Raw genomic sequence first — 14,532 nt, forward strand, 5'->3', positions numbered from 1 at the left:
CGGTGATGGTTCTGCTCAGGCAGAGCAGTGCTGATGCTCCTCATAAAGCTGTCGCTGCTGTGAAGGTTCTAGGTGACATCACAAATCCCTATGGTTACATACACAACAAAGCTGGGTTGTTGTTGTTTACACTCTGCAAGGCCTGTGGAAGTGAGTGACATCATAGCACTGTAGTTCTGAGGGTTCTAGATGGATGCAACAATCTCCTGTTGCTTCTATGAAGGCCATAATAGACGACATCACCAAACAGCTCCATAGTCACATACACAGCAAAGGAGAGATGTTGTTTACACCTAGTGATGTCAGTGGTATTGAGTGACATAACAGTACAGTGCTAAGGCTCCTGGGCATGGACACAGCAGCGGCTGCAATATCTCAACGGAGAATACGTTTATATATATGTGTGTGTGTGCGCGTATATATATATATATATATATATATATATATATATATATATATACTCCGCCGAAATCACTTTTAAACCCATTTCCACCTTTTTTTTCCCTTCTCTTCCTCTTACTTTTTTTTCACGTTTTTTTACGTTTTTCTCCTTTTCGCCTCTTTTCTGGGCGTATTATTCTTCTTTTTCTTCTTTTTTTTCGTCTAATGCATACCCTATCAGTGCAGCAATGCTTATTCAATACCGCCAGCAGATGGAGACACTGGGGGATAATTTTCTAAGGATTTATACTGATTTTTCCTGTCTGAATTTGTCGCACAGAAAGTTGCAGGCCAAATATGTGTGACATTTCTGCGACTTTAGCTTCTAGAGCATTTTTACAACATTATACATAGGTGCTGAATACATAAAAAGCGACTGTTCAGCGACAGACAAGTCGCATCGGCTGAAAGTAGGCCAGAATGTCAGTCCATGTTGGAGCAGGTTTAGATACAGTCTAAAGTATAGATCTCAAAGTCTGTGCACAGAATTTAGCAAGGGCCTCGCACCTTCTGATGCATCAGGTAGGTGGTGCACAATAGCATAGCCTAACCCTCTGTACTTTGGTCTATATTGATGCGGGACATAGACAGCCAGCTGATGACCAATCCATTAGTGCAATGGATGGCTGGAAGCATTTGTCTTTGCCTTTGCAATACCACAGAAGCAATGCATGGTCAATGTACAGCAATGACACACCTGTGTGAACAGCCAGGAGACCCCCCCCCCCCCCCATGTTATGTTACATAGTTACATAGTTAGTACGGTCGAAAAAAGACATATGTCCATCAAGTTCAACCAGGGAATTAAGGGGTAGGGGTGTGGCGCGATATTGGGGAAGGGATGAGATTTTATATTTCTTCATAAGCATTAATCTTATTTTGTCAATTAGGAACATTCAGCACCCACCCGCTATCAAGGCAGCTGCCTATCATGTCATGCCCTACCTGCACAGGTGTGCTGGCTACTCAAATGATCCAATTAAGGAGGCCATTTAGTCAGCAGCAGCAGAAGTCCTGTGCCTGGACGCTCCAACAGCGGCCAGACACAAGCAGAAGCAGAAGCAGCAGAAGCAGCAGCAGCACCACCTTTTGTTTTTTGGCTGCAGCAGCAGCAAGGCCCACAGGGCTGGCTAGCTGGCTAGCCAGCAAGCAGGTAGCAATGAAAGTAGGAATCTTTCTTTTTAACCCTGTAAGGGGGTGGTGCACTATACCCGAAGATACTGCCATATCGGGTCAATGCATAGGGCGACGGAAGCAAGCTTCGAAATCGGCCCCCGTTCTCAAAAATCCATTTAATATATGGTCCCCAGATAGGGGACGTATCAGATATTAAACTGATAAGAACAGATACTACACTTGATCTTAGCCAAAAGGCCGAGAAGCGATAACCGTGAAAGGGGCGGGCCCAACAAGGTGCCCTTCATGGGCACTATCACTGCTTGCTGTCAGGGAGGCTGCCAGACAATTTTCCATGCACACTCTGGGCTGGGGGGCAGTCAACCACCAGTACACACAGCAGAACCTACACCCATACCATTATTGCTAAGCAGCAAGACAGGGGCCCATTGCACTCCCACGGGGCCTTTTTAAATGCAATCCATAACCCGGATTTGCCAGGAACCCTTCTTACTCCTCCTACTTGCATGTGACACTGGGCTTAGGATCTGCATAGGAAACACACACACAAGCACACACCTACCTTTGTTGCCTGCAGATGCCTCCTTGGCTGTCCCCAAACGGTATCAAACCAACACCCACGGGAAGCTGTAAGCATAGAGGACATGCCTGCACCCCATTGGACTTACCTGTGTGGGTTAAACCCGGGTTATTTGACAACCTATGGCGGTGATGGTTCTGCTCAGGCAGAGCAGTGCTGATGCTCCTCATAAAGCTGTCGCTGCTGTGAAGGTTCTAGGTGACATCACAAATCCCTATGGTTACATACACAACAAAGCTGGGTTGTTGTTGTTTACACTCTGCAAGGCCTGTGGAAGTGAGTGACATCATAGCACTGTAGTTCTGAGGGTTCTAGATGGATGCAACAATCTCCTGTTGCTTCTATGAAGGCCATAATAGACGACATCACCAAACAGCTCCATAGTCACATACACAGCAAAGGAGAGATGTTGTTTACACCTAGTGATGTCAGTGGTATTGAGTGACATCACAGCACAGTGCTAAGGCTCCTGGGCCTGGACACAGCAGCGGCTGCAATATCTCAACGGAGAATACGTTTATATATATGTGTGTGTGTGCGCGTATATATATATATATATATATATATATATTTCTCCGCCGAAATCACTTTTAAACCCATTTCCACCTTTTTTTCCCTTCTCTTCCTCTTACTTTTTTTTCACGTTTTTTTTACGTTTTTCTCCTTTTCGCCTCTTTTCTGGGCGTATTATTCTTCTTTTTCTTCTTTTTTTTCGTCTAATGCATACCCCATCAGTGCAGCAATGCTTATTCAATACCGCCAGCAGATGGAGACACTGGGGGATAATTTTCTAAGGATTTATACTGATTTTTCCTGTCTGAATTTGTCGCACAGAAAGTTGCAGGCCAAATATGTGTGACATTTCTGCGACTTTAGCTTCTAGAGCATTTTTACAACATTATACATAGGTGCTGAATACATAAAAAGCGACTGTTCAGCGACAGACAAGTCGCATCGGCTGAAAGTAGGCCAGAATGTCAGTCCATGTTGGAGCAGGTTTAGATACAGTCTAAAGTATAGATCTCAAAGTCTGTGCACAGAATTTAGCAAGGGCCTCGCACCTTCTGATGCATCAGGTAGGTGCACAATAGCATAGCCTAACCCTCTGTACTTTGGTCTATATTGATGCGGGACATAGACAGCCAGCTGATGACCAATCCATTAGTGCAATGGATGGCTGGAAGCATTTGTCTTTGCCTTTGCAATACCACAGAAGCAATGCATGGTCAATGTACAGCAATGACACACCTGTGTGAACAGCCAGGAGACCCCCCCCCCCCCCCCATGTTATGTTACATAGTTACATAGTTAGTACGGTCAAAAAAAGACATATGTCCATCAAGTTCAACCAGGGAATTAAGGGGTAGGGGTGTGGCGCGATATTGGGGAAGGGATGAGATTTTATATTTCTTCATAAGCATTAATCTTATTTTGTCAATTAGGAACATTCAGCACCCACCCGCTATCAAGGCAGCTGCCTATCATGTCATGCCCTACCTGCACAGGTGTGCTGGCTACTCAAATGATCCAATTAAGGAGGCCATTTAGTCAGCAGCAGCAGAAGTCCTGTGCCTGGACGCTCCAACAGCGGCCAGACACAAGCAGAAGCAGAAGCAGCAGAAGCAGCAGCAGCACCACCTTTTGTTTTTTGGCTGCAGCAGCAGCAAGGCCCACAGGGCTGGCTAGCTGGCTAGCCAGCAAGCAGGTAGCAATGAAAGTAGGAATCTTTCTTTTTAACCCTGTAAGGGGGTGGTGCACTGTACCCGAAGATACTGCCATATCGGGTCAATGCATAGGGCGACGGAAGCAAGCTTCGAAATCGGCCCCCGTTCTCAAAAATCCATTTAATATATGGTCCCCAGATAGGGGACGTATCAGATATTAAACTGATAAGAACAGATACTACACTTGATCTTAGCCAAAAGGCCGAGAAGCGATAACCGTGAAAGGGGCGGGCCCAACAAGGTGCCCTTCATGGGCACTATCACTGCTTGCTGTCAGGGAGGCTGCCAGACAATTTTCCATGCACACTCTGGGCTGGGGGGCAGTCAACCACCAGTACACACAGCAGAACCTAAACCCATACCATTATTGCTAAGCAGCAAGACAGGGGCCCATTGCACTCCCACGGGGCCTTTTTAAATGCAATCCATAACCCGGATTTGCCAGGAACCCTTCTTACTCCTCCTACTTGCATGTGACACTGGGCTTAGGATCTGCATAGGAAACACACACACAAGCACACACCTACCTTTGTTGCCTGCAGATGCCTCCTTGGCTGTCCCCAAACGGTATCAAACCAACACCCACGGGAAGCTGTAAGCATAGAGGACATGCCTGCACCCCATTGGACTTACCTGTGTGGGTTAAACCCGGGTTATTTGACAACCTATGGCGGTGATGGTTCTGCTCAGGCAGAGCAGTGCTGATGCTCCTCATAAAGCTGTCGCTGCTGTGAAGGTTCTAGGTGACATCACAAATCCCTATGGTTACATACACAACAAAGCTGGGTTGTTGTTGTTTACACTCTGCAAGGCCTGTGGAAGTGAGTGACATCATAGCACTGTAGTTCTGAGGGTTCTAGATGGATGCAACAATCTCCTGTTGCTTCTATGAAGGCCATAATAGACGACATCACCAAACAGCTCCATAGTCACATACACAGCAAAGGAGAGATGTTGTTTACACCTAGTGATGTCAGTGGTATTGAGTGACATCACAGCACAGTGCTAAGGCTCCTGGGCCTGGACACAGCAGCGGCTGCAATATCTCAACGGAGAATACGTTTATATATATGTGTGTGTGTGCGCGTATATATATATATATATATATATATATATATATATATATATATATATATATTTCTCCGCCAAAATCACTTTTAAACCCATTTCCACCTTTTTTTCCCTTCTCTTCCTCTTACTTTTTTTTCACGTTTTTTTACGTTTTTCTCCTTTTCGCCTCTTTTCTGGGCGTATTATTCTTCTTTTTCTTCTTTTTTTTCGTCTAATGCATACCCCATCAGTGCAGCAATGCTTATTCAATACCGCCAGCAGATGGAGACACTGGGGGATAATTTTCTAAGGATTTATACTGATTTTTCCTGTCTGAATTTGTCGCACAGAAAGTTGCAGGCCAAATATGTGTGACATTTCTGCGACTTTAGCTTCTAGAGCATTTTTACAACATTATACATAGGTGCTGAATACATAAAAAGCGACTGTTCAGCGACAGACAAGTCGCATCGGCTGAAAGTAGGCCAGAATGTCAGTCCATGTTGGAGCAGGTTTAGATACAGTCTAAAGTATAGATCTCAAAGTCTGTGCACAGAATTTAGCAAGGGCCTCGCACCTTCTGATGCATCAGGTAGGTGCACAATAGCATAGCCTAACCCTCTGTACTTTGGTCTATATTGATGCGGGACATAGACAGCCAGCTGATGACCAATCCATTAGTGCAATGGATGGCTGGAAGCATTTGTCTTTGCCTTTGCAATACCACAGAAGCAATGCATGGTCAATGTACAGCAATGACACACCTGTGTGAACAGCCAGGAGACCCCCCCCCCCCCCATGTTATGTTACATAGTTACATAGTTAGTACGGTCGAAAAAAGACATATGTCCATCAAGTTCAACCAGGGAATTAAGGGGTAGGGGTGTGGCGCGATATTGGGGAAGGGATGAGATTTTATATTTCTTCATAAGCATTAATCTTATTTTGTCAATTAGGAACATTCAGCACCCACCCGCTATCAAGGCAGCTGCCTATCATGTCATGCCCTACCTGCACAGGTGTGCTGGCTACTCAAATGATCCAATTAAGGAGGCCATTTAGTCAGCAGCAGCAGAAGTCCTGTGCCTGGACGCTCCAACAGCGGCCAGACACAAGCAGAAGCAGAAGCAGCAGAAGCAGCAGCAGCACCACCTTTTGTTTTTTGGCTGCAGCAGCAGCAGCAAGGCCCACAGGGCTGGCTAGCTGGCTAGCCAGCAAGCAGGTAGCAATGAAAGTAGGAATCTTTCTTTTTAACCCTGTAAGGGGGTGGTGCACTGTACCCGAAGATACTGCCATATCGGGTCAATGCATAGGGCGACGGAAGCAAGCTTCGAAATCGGCCCCCGTTCTCAAAAATCCATTTAATATATGGTCCCCAGATAGGGGACGTATCAGATATTAAACTGATAAGAACAGATACTACACTTGATCTTAGCCAAAAGGCCGAGAAGCGATAACCGTGAAAGGGGCGGGCCCAACAAGGTGCCCTTCATGGGCACTATCACTGCTTGCTGTCAGGGAGGCTGCCAGACAATTTTCCATGCACACTCTGGGCTGGGGGGCAGTCAACCACCAGTACACACAGCAGAACCTAAACCCATACCATTATTGCTAAGCAGCAAGACAGGGGCCCATTGCACTCCCACGGGGCCTTTTTAAATGCAATCCATAACCCGGATTTGCCAGGAACCCTTCTTACTCCTCCTACTTGCATGTGACACTGGGCTTAGGATCTGCATAGGAAACACACACACAAGCACACACCTACCTTTGTTGCCTGCAGATGCCTCCTTGGCTGTCCCCAAACGGTATCAAACCAACACCCACGGGAAGCTGTAAGCATAGAGGACATGCCTGCACCCCATTGGACTTACCTGTGTGGGTTAAACCCGGGTTATTTGACAACCTATGGCGGTGATGGTTCTGCTCAGGCAGAGCAGTGCTGATGCTCCTCATAAAGCTGTCGCTGCTGTGAAGGTTCTAGGTGACATCACAAATCCCTATGGTTACATACACAACAAAGCTGGGTTGTTGTTGTTTACACTCTGCAAGGCCTGTGGAAGTGAGTGACATCATAGCACTGTAGTTCTGAGGGTTCTAGATGGATGCAACAATCTCCTGTTGCTTCTATGAAGGCCATAATAGACGACATCACCAAACAGCTCCATAGTCACATACACAGCAAAGGAGAGATGTTGTTTACACCTAGTGATGTCAGTGGTATTGAGTGACATCACAGCACAGTGCTAAGGCTCCTGGGCCTGGACACAGCAGCGGCTGCAATATCTCAACGGAGAATACGTTTATATATATGTGTGTGTGTGCGCGTATATATATATTTCTCCGCCGAAATCACTTTTAAACCCATTTCCACCTTTTTTTCCCTTCTCTTCCTCTTACTTTTTTTTCACGTTTTTTTACGTTTTTCTCCTTTTCGCCTCTTTTCTGGGCGTATTATTCTTCTTTTTCTTCTTTTTTTTCGTCTAATGCATACCCCATCAGTGCAGCAATGCTTATTCAATACCGCCAGCAGATGGAGACACTGGGGGATAATTTTCTAAGGATTTATACTGATTTTTCCTGTCTGAATTTGTCGCACAGAAAGTTGCAGGCCAAATATGTGTGACATTTCTGCGACTTTAGCTTCTAGAGCATTTTTACAACATTATACATAGGTGCTGAATACATAAAAAGCGACTGTTCAGCGACAGACAAGTCGCATCGGCTGAAAGTAGGCCAGAATGTCAGTCCATGTTGGAGCAGGTTTAGATACAGTCTAAAGTATAGATCTCAAAGTCTGTGCACAGAATTTAGCAAGGGCCTCGCACCTTCTGATGCATCAGGTAGGTGCACAATAGCATAGCCTAACCCTCTGTACTTTGGTCTATATTGATGCGGGACATAGACAGCCAGCTGATGACCAATCCATTAGTGCAATGGATGGCTGGAAGCATTTGTCTTTGCCTTTGCAATACCACAGAAGCAATGCATGGTCAATGTACAGCAATGACACACCTGTGTGAACAGCCAGGAGACCCCCCCCCCCCCCCATGTTATGTTACATAGTTACATAGTTAGTACGGTCGAAAAAAGACATATGTCCATCAAGTTCAACCAGGGAATTAAGGGGTAGGGGTGTGGCGCGATATTGGGGAAGGGATGAGATTTTATATTTCTTCATAAGCATTAATCTTATTTTGTCAATTAGGAACATTCAGCACCCACCTGCTATCAAGGCAGCTGCCTATCATGTCATGCCCTACCTGCACAGGTGTGCTGGCTACTCAAATGATCCAATTAAGGAGGCCATTTAGTCAGCAGCAGCAGAAGTCCTGTGCCTGGACGCTCCAACAGCGGCCAGACACAAGCAGAAGCAGAAGCAGCAGAAGCAGCAGCAGCACCACCTTTTGTTTTTTGGCTGCAGCAGCAGCAAGGCCCACAGGGCTGGCTAGCTGGCTAGCCAGCAAGCAGGTAGCAATGAAAGTAGGAATCTTTCTTTTTAACCCTGTAAGGGGGTGGTGCACTGTACCCGAAGATACTGCCATATCGGGTCAATGCATAGGGCGACGGAAGCAAGCTTCGAAATCGGCCCCCGTTCTCAAAAATCCATTTAATATATGGTCCCCAGATAGGGGACGTATCAGATATTAAACTGATAAGAACAGATACTACACTTGATCTTAGCCAAAAGGCCGAGAAGCGATAACCGTGAAAGGGGCGGGCCCAACAAGGTGCCCTTCATGGGCACTATCACTGCTTGCTGTCAGGGAGGCTGCCAGACAATTTTCCATGCACACTCTGGGCTGGGGGGCAGTCAACCACCAGTACACACAGCAGAACCTAAACCCATACCATTATTGCTAAGCAGCAAGACAGGGGCCCATTGCACTCCCACGGGGCCTTTTTAATTGCAATCCATAACCCGGATTTGCCAGGAACCCTTCTTACTCCTCCTACTTGCATGTGACACTGGGCTTAGGATCTGCATAGGAAACACACACACAAGCACACACCTACCTTTGTTGCCTGCAGATGCCTCCTTGGCTGTCCCCAAACGGTATCAAACCAACACCCACGGGAAGCTGTAAGCATAGAGGACATGCCTGCACCCCATTGGACTTACCTGTGTGGGTTAAACCCGGGTTATTTGACAACCTATGGCGGTGATGGTTCTGCTCAGGCAGAGCAGTGCTGATGCTCCTCATAAAGCTGTCGCTGCTGTGAAGGTTCTAGGTGACATCACAAATCCCTATGGTTACATACACAACAAAGCTGGGTTGTTGTTGTTTACACTCTGCAAGGCCTGTGGAAGTGAGTGACATCATAGCACTGTAGTTCTGAGGGTTCTAGATGGATGCAACAATCTCCTGTTGCTTCTATGAAGGCCATAATAGACGACATCACCAAACAGCTCCATAGTCACATACACAGCAAAGGAGAGATGTTGTTTACACCTAGTGATGTCAGTGGTATTGAGTGACATCACAGCACAGTGCTAAGGCTCCTGGGCCTGGACACAGCAGCGGCTGCAATATCTCAACGGAGAATACGTTTATATATATGTGTGTGTGTGCGCGTATATATACATATATATATATATATATATATATATATATATTTCTCCGCCGAAATCACTTTTAAACCCATTTCCACCTTTTTTTCCCTTCTCTTCCTCTTACTTTTTTTTCACGTTTTTTTACGTTTTTCTCCTTTTCGCCTCTTTTCTGGGCGTATTATTCTTCTTTTTCTTCTTTTTTTTCGTCTAATGCATACCTCATCAGTGCAGCAATGCTTATTCAATACCGCCAGCAGATGGAGACACTGGGGGATAATTTTCTAAGGATTTATACTGATTTTTCCTGTCTGAATTTGTCGCACAGAAAGTTGCAGGCCAAATATGTGTGACATTTCTGCGACTTTAGCTTCTAGAGCATTTTTACAACATTATACATAGGTGCTGAATACATAAAAAGCGACTGTTCAGCGACAGACAAGTCGCATCGGCTGAAAGTAGGCCAGAATGTCAGTCCATGTTGGAGCAGGTTTAGATACAGTCTAAAGTATAGATCTCAAAGTCTGTGCACAGAATTTAGCAAGGGCCTCGCACCTTCTGATGCATCAGGTAGGTGCACAATAGCATAGCCTAACCCTCTGTACTTTGGTCTATATTGATGCGGGACATAGACAGCCAGCTGATGACCAATCCATTAGTGCAATGGATGGCTGGAAGCATTTGTCTTTGCCTTTGCAATACCACAGAAGCAATGCATGGTCAATGTACAGCAATGACACACCTGTGTGAACAGCCAGGAGACCCCCCCCCCCCATGTTATGTTACATAGTTACATAGTTAGTACGGTCGAAAAAAGACATATGTCCATCAAGTTCAACCAGGGAATTAAGGGGTAGGGGTGTGGCGCGATATTGGGGAAGGGATGAGATTTTATATTTCTTCATAAGCATTAATCTTATTTTGTCAATTAGGAACATTCAGCACCCACCCGCTATCAAGGCAGCTGCCTATCATGTCATGCCCTACCTGCACAGGTGTGCTGGCTACTCAAATGATCCAATTAAGGAGGCCATTTAGTCAGCAGCAGCAGAAGTCCTGTGCCTGGACGCTCCAACAGCGGCCAGACACAAGCAGAAGCAGAAGCAGCAGAAGCAGCAGCAGCACCACCTTTTGTTTTTTGGCTGCAGCAGCAGCAAGGCCCACAGGGCTGGCTAGCTGGCTAGCCAGCAAGCAGGTAGCAATGAAAGTAGGAATCTTTCTTTTTAACCCTGTAAGGGGGTGGTGCACTGTACCCGAAGATACTGCCATATCGGGTCAATGCATAGGGCGACGGAAGCAAGCTTCGAAATCGGCCCCCGTTCTCAAAAATCCATTTAATATATGGTCCCCAGATAGGGGACGTATCAGATATTAAACTGATAAGAACAGATACTACACTTGATCTTAGCCAAAAGGCCGAGAAGCGATAACCGTGAAAGGGGCGGGCCCAACAAGGTGCCCTTCATGGGCACTATCACTGCTTGCTGTCAGGGAGGCTGCCAGACAATTTTCCATGCACACTCTGGGCTGGGGGGCAGTCAACCACCAGTACACACAGCAGAACCTAAACCCATACCATTATTGCTAAGCAGCAAGACAGGGGCCCATTGCACTCCCACGGGGCCTTTTTAAATGCAATCCATAACCCGGATTTGCCAGGAACCCTTCTTACTCCTCCTACTTGCATGTGACACTGGGCTTAGGATCTGTATAGGAAACACACACACAAGCACAAACCTACCTTTGTTGCCTGCAGATGCCTCCTTGGCTGTCCCCAAACGGTATCAAACCAACACCCACGGGAAGCTGTAAGCATAGAGGACATGCCTGCACCCCATTGGACTTACCTGTGTGGGTTAAACCCGGGTTATTTGACAACCTATGGCGGTGATGGTTCTGCTCAGGCAGAGCAGTGCTGATGCTCCTCATAAAGCTGTCGCTGCTGTGAAGGTTCTAGGTGACATCACAAATCCCTATGGTTACATACACAACAAAGCTGGGTTGTTGTTGTTTACACTCTGCAAGGCCTGTGGAAGTGAGTGACATCATAGCACTGTAGTTCTGAGGGTTCTAGATGGATGCAACAATCTCCTGTTGCTTCTATGAAGGCCATAATAGACGACATCACCAAACAGCTCCATAGTCACATACACAGCAAAGGAGAGATGTTGTTTACACCTAGTGATGTCAGTGGTATTGAGTGACATCACAGCACAGTGCTAAGGCTCCTGGGCCTGGACACAGCAGCGGCTGCAATATCTCAACGGAGAATACGTTTATATATATGTGTGTGTGTGCGCGTATATATACATATATATATATATATATATATATATATATTTCTCCGCCGAAATCACTTTTAAACCCATTTCCACCTTTTTTTCCCTTCTCTTCCTCTTACTTTTTTTTCACGTTTTTTTACGTTTTTCTCCTTTTCGCCTCTTTTCTGGGCGTATTATTCTTCTTTTTCTTCTTTTTTTCGTCTAATGCATACCTCATCAGTGCAGCAATGCTTATTCAATACCGCCAGCAGATGGAGACACTGGGGGATAATTTTCTAAGGATTTATACTGATTTTTCCTGTCTGAATTTGTCGCACAGAAAGTTGCAGGCCAAATATGTGTGACATTTCTGCGACTTTAGCTTCTAGAGCATTTTTACAACATTATACATAGGTGCTGAATACATAAAAAGCGACTGTTCAGCGACAGACAAGTCGCATCGGCTGAAAGTAGGCCAGAATGTCAGTCCATGTTGGAGCAGGTTTAGATACAGTCTAAAGTATAGATCTCAAAGTCTGTGCACAGAATTTAGCAAGGGCCTCGCACCTTCTGATGCATCAGGTAGGTGCACAATAGCATAGCCTAACCCTCTGTACTTTGGTCTATATTGATGCGGGACATAGACAGCCAGCTGATGACCAATCCATTAGTGCAATGGATGGCTGGAAGCATTTGTCTTTGCCTTTGCAATACCACAGAAGCAATGCATGGTCAATGTACAGCAATGACACACCTGTGTGAACAGCCAGGAGACCCCCCCCCCCATGTTATGTTACATAGTTACATAGTTAGTACGGTCGAAAAAAGACATATGTCCATCAAGTTCAACCAGGGAATTAAGGGGTAGGGGTGTGGCGCGATATTGGGGAAGGGATGAGATTTTATATTTCTTCATAAGCATTAATCTTATTTTGTCAATTAGGAACATTCAGCACCCACCCGCTATCAAGGCAGCTGCCTATCATGTCATGCCCTACCTGCACAGGTGTGCTGGCTACTCAAATGATCCAATTAAGGAGGCCATTTAGTCAGCAGCAGCAGAAGTCCTGTGCCTGGACGCTCCAACAGCGGCCAGACACAAGCAGAAGCAGAAGCAGCAGAAGCAGCAGCAGCACCACCTTTTGTTTTTTGGCTGCAGCAGCAGCAGCAAGGCCCACAGGGCTGGCTAGCTGGCTAGCCAGCAAGCAGGTAGCAATGAAAGTAGGAATCTTTCTTTTTAACCCTGTAAGGGGGTGGTGCACTGTACCCGAAGATACTGCCATATCGGGTCAATGCATAGGGCGACGGAAGCAAGCTTCGAAATCGGCCCCCGTTCTCAAAAATCCATTTAATATATGGTCCCCAGATAGGGGACGTATCAGATATTAAACTGATAAGAACAGATACTACACTTGATCTTAGCCAAAAGGCCGAGAAGCGATAACCGTGAAAGGGGCGGGCCCAACAAGGTGCCCTTCATGGGCACTATCACTGCTTGCTGTCAGGGAGGCTGCCAGACAATTTTCCATGCACACTCTGGGCTGGGGGGCAGTCAACCACCAGTACACACAGCAGAACCTAAACCCATACCATTATTGCTAAGCAGCAAGACAGGGGCCCATTGCACTCCCACGGGGCCTTTTTAAATGCAATCCATAACCCGGATTTGCCAGGAACCCTTCTTACTCCTCCTACTTGCATGTGACACTGGGCTTAGGATCTGCATAGGAAACACACACACAAGCACACACCTACCTTTGTTGCCTGCAGATGCCTCCTTGGCTGTCCCCAAACGGTATCAAACCAACACCCACGGGAAGCTGTAAGCATAGAGGACATGCCTGCACCCCATTGGACTTACCTGTGTGGGTTAAACCCGGGTTATTTGACAACCTATGGCGGTGATGGTTCTGCTCAGGCAGAGCAGTGCTGATGCTCCTCATAAAGCTGTCGCTGCTGTGAAGGTTCTAGGTGACATCACAAATCCCTATGGTTACATACACAACAAAGCTGGGTTGTTGTTGTTTACACTCTGCAAGGCCTGTGGAAGTGAGTGACATCATAGCACTGTAGTTCTGAGGGTTCTAGATGGATGCAACAATCTCCTGTTGCTTCTATGAAGGCCATAATAGACGACATCACCAAACAGCTCCATAGTCACATACACAGCAAAGGAGAGATGTTGTTTACACCTAGTGATGTCAGTGGTATTGAGTGACATCACAGCACAGTGCTAAGGCTCCTGGGCCTGGACACAGCAGCGGCTGCAATATCTCAACGGAGAATACGTTTATATATATGTGTGTGTGTGCGCGTATATATATATTTCTCCGCCGAAATCACTTTTAAACCCATTTCCACCTTTTTTTCCCTTCTCTTCCTCTTACTTTTTTTTCACGTTTTTTTACGTTTTTCTCCTTTTCGCCTCTTTTCTGGGCGTATTATTCTTCTTTTTCTTCTTTTTTTTCGTCTAATGCATACCCCATCAGTGCAGCAATGCTTATTCAATACCGCCAGCAGATGGAGACACTGGGGGATAATTTTCTAAGGATTTATACTGATTTTTCCTGTCTGAATTTGTCGCACAGAAAGTTGCAGGCCAAATATGTGTGACATTTCTGCGACTTTAGCTTCTAGAGCATTTTTACAACATTATACATAGGTGCTGAATACATAAAAAGCGACTGTTCAGCGACAGACAAGTCGCATCGGCTGAAAGTAGGCCAGAATGTCAGTCCATGTTGGAGCAGGTTTAGATACAGTCTAAAGTATAGATCTCAAAGTCTG

The 14,532-nt window shown here is 46.0% G+C and overlaps 6 non-coding genes across 6 annotated transcripts; all 6 read right to left on the reverse strand.

The window, feature by feature from the left end:
* Positions 1-1,636: 1,636 nt before the first annotated feature.
* On the reverse strand, positions 1,637-1,827 carry LOC130326901 (U2 spliceosomal RNA). Its single transcript, XR_008871432.1, has one exon. It is a non-coding gene; the product is annotated as a U2 spliceosomal RNA (small nuclear RNA).
* Positions 1,828-3,905: 2,078 nt separating this feature from the next.
* Positions 3,906-4,096, reverse strand: LOC130326871 (U2 spliceosomal RNA). The gene has a single exon (XR_008871405.1). It is a non-coding gene; the product is annotated as a U2 spliceosomal RNA (small nuclear RNA).
* Positions 4,097-6,196: 2,100 nt separating this feature from the next.
* LOC130326873 (U2 spliceosomal RNA) lies at positions 6,197-6,387 on the reverse strand. Its single transcript, XR_008871407.1, has one exon. It is a non-coding gene; the product is annotated as a U2 spliceosomal RNA (small nuclear RNA).
* A 2,058-nt stretch (positions 6,388-8,445) lies between these two features.
* LOC130326874 (U2 spliceosomal RNA) lies at positions 8,446-8,636 on the reverse strand. Its single transcript, XR_008871408.1, has one exon. It is a non-coding gene; the product is annotated as a U2 spliceosomal RNA (small nuclear RNA).
* Positions 8,637-10,721: 2,085 nt separating this feature from the next.
* On the reverse strand, positions 10,722-10,912 carry LOC130326875 (U2 spliceosomal RNA). Its single transcript, XR_008871409.1, has one exon. It is a non-coding gene; the product is annotated as a U2 spliceosomal RNA (small nuclear RNA).
* A 2,084-nt stretch (positions 10,913-12,996) lies between these two features.
* Positions 12,997-13,187, reverse strand: LOC130326876 (U2 spliceosomal RNA). Its single transcript, XR_008871410.1, has one exon. It is a non-coding gene; the product is annotated as a U2 spliceosomal RNA (small nuclear RNA).
* Positions 13,188-14,532: the final 1,345 nt, after the last annotated feature.

The sequence above is a fragment of the Hyla sarda genome, unplaced genomic scaffold, assembly GCF_029499605.1.
Source record: "Hyla sarda isolate aHylSar1 unplaced genomic scaffold, aHylSar1.hap1 scaffold_289, whole genome shotgun sequence".
Classification (NCBI taxonomy): domain Eukaryota; kingdom Metazoa; phylum Chordata; class Amphibia; order Anura; family Hylidae; genus Hyla; species Hyla sarda.